The sequence below is a fragment of the Bos mutus genome, chromosome 18 (genome assembly GCF_027580195.1).
Source record: "Bos mutus isolate GX-2022 chromosome 18, NWIPB_WYAK_1.1, whole genome shotgun sequence".
Lineage (NCBI taxonomy): Eukaryota > Metazoa > Chordata > Mammalia > Artiodactyla > Bovidae > Bos > Bos mutus.
In genome coordinates, this window is record NC_091634.1 from 26,758,234 (window position 1) to 26,764,260 (window position 6,027).

Below are 6,027 nucleotides of genomic sequence, written 5' to 3' on the forward strand. Positions count from 1 at the left end.
CTCAGGAGGCAGGTCAGGTGGTCTGGTATTCCCATCTCGTGAAGAATTTTCCAGCGTTTGTTGTGGTCCACACAGTCAAAGGCTTTGGCATAGTCAATAAAGCAGAAATAGATGTTTTTCTGGAACTCTCTTGCTTTTTCAATGATCCAGCAGATGTTGGCAATTTGATCTCTGGTTCCTCTGCCTTTTTAAATCCAGGTTGAACATCTAGAAGTTCATGGTTCATGTACTGTTGAAGCCTGGCTTGGAGAATTTTGAGCATTACTTTACTAGCACGTAAGATGCGTGCAATCGTGTGGCAGTCTGAGCATTCTTTGGCATTGCCTTTCTTTGGGATTAGAATGAAAACGGACCTTTTCTAGTCCTGTGGCCACTGCTGAGTTTTCCAAATTTGCTGGCATATTGAGTGCAGCACTTTCACAGCATCACCTTTTAGGATTTGAAATAGCTCAACTGGAATTCCATCACCTCCACTAGCTTTGTTCGTAATGATGCTTCCTAAGGCCCATTTGACTCTGCATTCCAAGATGTCTGGCTCTAGGTGAGTGATCATACCATTGTGGTTATCTGGGTCATGAAGATCTTTTTTATATAGTTCTTCTGTGTATTTTTGCCACCTCTTCTTAATATCTTCTGCTTCTGTTAGGTCCATACCATTTCTGTCCTTTATTGTGCCCGTCTTTGCCTGAAATGTTCCTTTGGTATCTCTAATTTTCTTGAAGAGATCTCTAGACTTTCCCATTCTATTGTTTTCCTCTATTTCTTTACACTGATCACTGAGGAAGGCTTTCTTATCTCTCCTTGCTATTCTTTGGAACTCTGCATTCACATGGGTATATCTTTCCTTTTCTCCTTTGCCTTTCACTTCTCTTCTATTCACAGCTATTTGTAAGGCTTCCTCAGACAACCATTTTGCCTTTTTGCATTTCTTTTCCTTGGGGATGGTCTTGATCCCTGACTCCTGTACAATGTCATGAACCTCTGTCCATAGTTCTTCAGGTACTTTGTCTATCAGATCTAATCCCTTGAATCTATTTGTCACTTCCACTGTATAATCATAAGGGATTTAATTTAGGTCATACCTGAATGGTCTTGTGGTTTTTCCTACTTCAATTTAAGTCTGAATTTGGCAATAAGGAGTTCATGGTCTGTGCCACAGTCAACTCCCGGTCTTGTTTTTGCTGACTGTATAGAACTTCTCCGTCTTTGGCTGCAAAGAATATAATCAATCTGATTTCAGTATTGACCATCTGGTGATGTCCATGTGTAGAGTCTTCTCTTGTGTTGTTGAAAGAGGGTGTTTGCTCTGACCAGTGCATTCTCTTGGCAAAACTCTATTAGCCTTTGCCCTGCTTCATTCTGTACTCCAAGGCCAAATTTGCCTGGTTACTCCAGGTATTTCTTGACTTCCTACTTTTGTGTTCCAGTCCCCTATAATGATGGAGAAGGCAATGGCAACCCCCTCCAGTACTTTTGCCTGGCAAATCCCATGGACGGAGGAGCCTGGTAGGCTGCAGTCCATTGGGTCACTAAGAGTCGGACACGACTGAGTGACTTCACTTTCACTTTTCACTTTCATGCATTGGAGAAGGAAATAGCAACCCACTCCAGTGTTCTTGCCTGGAGAATCCCAGGGACAGGGGAGCCTGGTGGGGTGCTGTCTCTGGGGTCACACAGAGTCGGACAGGACTGAAGCGACTTAGCAGCAGCAGCAGCCCCTATAATGAAAAGGACATCTTTTCTGGATGTTAGTTCTAGAAAGTCTTGTAGGTCTTCATAGAACTGTTCAACTTCTTCAGCGTTACTGGTTGGGGCATAGACTTGGATTACTGTGATATTGAATGGTTTGCCTTGGAAACGAACAGAGATCATTCTGTCGTTTTTGAGATTGCATCCAAGTAGTGCATTTCAGACTCTTTTGTGGACTATGATGGCTACTCCATTTCTTCTAAGGGATTCTTGTCCACAGTAGTAGATATAATGGTCATCTGAGCTGAATTCACCCATTCTAGTCCATTTTAGTTCGCTGATTCTTAGAATGTCGACGTTCACTCTTGCCATCTTCTGTTTGACCACCTCCAATTTACCTTGATTCATGGACCTGACATTCCAGGTTCCTACACAATATTGCTCTTTACAACTTCAGACTTTATTTCCATCACCAGTCAGATCCATAACAGGGTGTTGTTTTGTTTTGGCTCTGTCTCTTCATTCTTTCTGGAGTTATTTCTCCACTGATCTCCAGTAGCATATTGGGTACCTACCGACCTGGGGAGTTCATCTTTCAGTGTCCTATCTTTTTGCCTTTTCATACTGTTCATGGGGTTCTCAAGGCAAGAATACTGAAGTGGTTTGCCATTCCCTTCTCCAGTGGACCACATTTTGTCAGAACTCGCCACCATGACCCGTCTGTCTTGGGTGGCCCTACATGCATGGCTCATAGTTTTATTGAGTTAGACAAGGCTGTGGTGCATGTGATCAGATTACAATGTTATTTGATTACTTATGATAGTTCAGTTGGTAAAGAATCTGCCTGCAATGCAGGAGACCCCAGTTTGATTCCTGGGTCAGGAAGATCCGCTGGGGAAGGGATAGGCTACCCACTCCAGTATTCTTGGTCTTCCCTTGTGTGGTTCAGCTGGTAAAGAATCCACCTGCAATGCGGGAAACCTGGATTCAATCCCTGGGTTAGGAAGATCCACTGGAGAAGGGAAAGGCTACCCATTCCAGTACTCTGGCCTAGAGAATTCTATGGACTGTATAGTCCATGGAGTCATAAAGAGTCGGACACGACTGAGTGACTTTCACTTCATTTCTTGATTCCTTAGTATCAATAGCTTCATATGCCATTGCTTAGTATCCCCATTTTGTACTTGGGGAAATATATAAATGATGGAAAATTTTGACACAAAGAATTAGATTTACATAATTATGTTTTGTCGGGAAGATCCCCTGAAGAAGGAAATGGCAACCCACTCCAGTATTCTTGCCTGGAGAACCCCATGAACAGAGGAGCCTGGCAGGCTATAGTCCATGGGTTTGCAAGAGTTGGACACATCTTAGTGACTAAACCATCAATTATGTTTTATATACCACAAATAGTCTAAAAACTTCCTAGACTTAGACTTGACTTTTTGACATTAGACAATCACACATTCATGTGGTAGAAAATAATTGCAAGTTCCTTACATGCTTTATCAAGAGGATGGATATTAAAAAAAAATAATGCTTTCCACCACTGCTGCAGGAATGTAATGCTCTGGAACAAAGCAAGCATCATTCAGAAATATGAATGAGTGGCCTAAGGAGGCCGCTCTGAGGCAGGGACTCAGTAGACTGAGACTTAAGGAGGCAACTGCAGGAACGTGAGGGAGAAAAGAATTTCAGGCTGAAGAAACTGAGGGTGCCGAAGTCCCACGGTGGAAACAAACTTGATGGGTTTTCGAAACTGATACCTAATGGAGCTGTAGCAGAGTGAAGGGGAGGGAGAGTGACACAGAGGTAAGACAGTTAGGCTGGGGTTTGATGAAGCAAAGTTTTAGAGGCTATAAGGAGTGTGGATTTTACTTTAAGTGTGATGGGAACCACTGGATTAGCAGCAGTGGAGTCACTTACTGCTATGAGGGGATAAGAGAAATATTTCCTGTTGTTCCAGAATTGGTAACCAAGACTCAGAGCTGAGATTAAATTCTTCTGCATTGAAAAGAGAGACAAGGCACTTCTCTGTTGGTCCAGTCATTAAGAATCTACCTGCCAATCCCAGGTCCTTCCCAGACCTGGTTCGATCCCTGGTCCGGGAAAATTCCACATGCCATGGAGCAACTGAGCCCATGTGCCACAACTACTGTGTACTCTAGAGCCCATGCCCTGCAACAAGAGAAGCCGCTGTAATAAGAAACCTGAGCACCTCAACGAGAGAGTGGCCCCCCCTTGCGGCAACTAGACAAAGCTCTTGCACAACAACGAAGACTCGGCACAGCCAAAAATTAATTAAAATAAAATAAATAATTAAAAAAGAGAGGGACACATGGTGTTTTTCACAGAACTAAAAAAAATTATTCTAAAATGTGTATGGAAACATTAAAAACCCCGAATAGCCAAAACAATTTTGAGAAAAGAAGAACAAAGTCAGAGGTATCACACTTCCTGATGTCAAGCTATATGATGAAGCTGCAGTGATCTAAACGGTATTGGCACAAAAGCAGACACATACATCAGTGGAACAGAATAGAGAGCCCAGAAATGAAGCTACACTTATATGGGCAATTAATCTATGACAAAGAAGACAGGAATATACAATGGGGGAAAAAAAGATAGTCTCTTTGATAAACAGTGTTGGGAAAACTGGACAGCTACATGCAAAAGAATCAAACTGATACTCTCTCACACTGTGCCCAAAAATAAATTCAAATGGATTAAAGGCTCAAATGTAAAACCTGAAATCATAAAACTTCCAGAAGAAAACATAGGCAGTACTCTCTTTGACAGAGGTCTTAGTAATATATTTTTTGATATGTCTATCCAGGCAAGGGAAACAAAAGCAAAAATAAGGTAATGGGGCTACATCAAACAAAAAGCTTTTCCCCAGCAAAGGAAATATCAATAAAATAAGAAGACCATCTACTAATGAAACAGGACACCTACTAATGAAACAGGAAAAAAAAAAATCTACTGAATAGAAGATACTTGTAAATGATATATCCAATAAGGGGTTAATATCCAAAATATGCAGAGAACTCGTACAACTCAACATAAAAAACCAAACAACCAAATTTTAAAAATGGGCAGAAGATCTGGACAGATATTTTTCCAAAGAAGACATACAGACATATGAAAAGATGCTCAACATCACTCATTATCAAGGAAGTGAAAACAAAACCACAGTAAGATATCACCTCACACCTGTCAGAATGATTATTATAAAAAAGACAAATAAAAAATGTTAGTGAGGATACTGAGAAAAGGGAACCCTCATGCACTGTTGGTGGGAATGTAAAGTGCAACAGCCACTATGAAAAATACTGTTGGAGATTTTTCAAAATATTAAAAATAGAACTACCATGATCCAATAATTTCATTCCTGGATATTTATCCAAGGAAAACAAAAACACTTAATTACAAAAGATATATGTACCCTATGTCACTGCAGCATTATTTACAATAGCCAAGTGCCCATCAACCCACGATGGGCAACCCAAGTGCCCATCAACACACGAATGGATAAAGAAGATATGGTATATACACAATAGAATACTAGCCATAAAAAAAGAATGAAATCCTACCATTTTTGACAACATGGATGGACCTAGAGGGCACTATGCAAGGTGAAATATGTCACAGAAAGACAAATACTGTTTGATTTCACTTGTACGTGGAATCTGAAAAACAAAACAAATGAAACATAAAAGAGAAACAGAGTTACAGATACAGAGAACAAACAGGTGGAGAAATAGACGAGGAAGATTAAGAGGTACAAACTTGCAGAACTGAAATGAGCCACCGGTATAAAATTACAGTGTGGCAAATATAGTCAGTGACAAAGTAGTATCTTTGTGGTGATGTACTGACTAGGTGATCATTTGATGTGTATAGAAAAAAAATCACTATGTTGTGTAACAGAACTAACAGTGTTGCGGGTCAATTATACTTTAAAACCAAATAAACAAACACACAAAGTCATAGAAAAAAAGATCATATTTGTACTTACCAGAGGCAGAGGGTAGGGGGGAGAGGAAATTGGATAAAGGCAGTCAAGAGATATAAATGTCCAGTTATAAGTAAGTTCTAGAGATGTAATGTACAACATGAGCTATATCATTAACACTGCTGTATGTTATACATGATGGCTTTCCATAATGGCTCAGGGGTAAAGAATCCGCCTGACAATGTAGGACACGCAGGAGAAACAGGTTTGATTTCTGTGTTGGGAAGATCGCTTGTAAGAGTAAAAAGCAACCCGCTCCAGTAATGGCTGGGAAATCCCTTGGACAGAGGAGCCTGGCAGGCTACATACAGTCCATGGAGTTG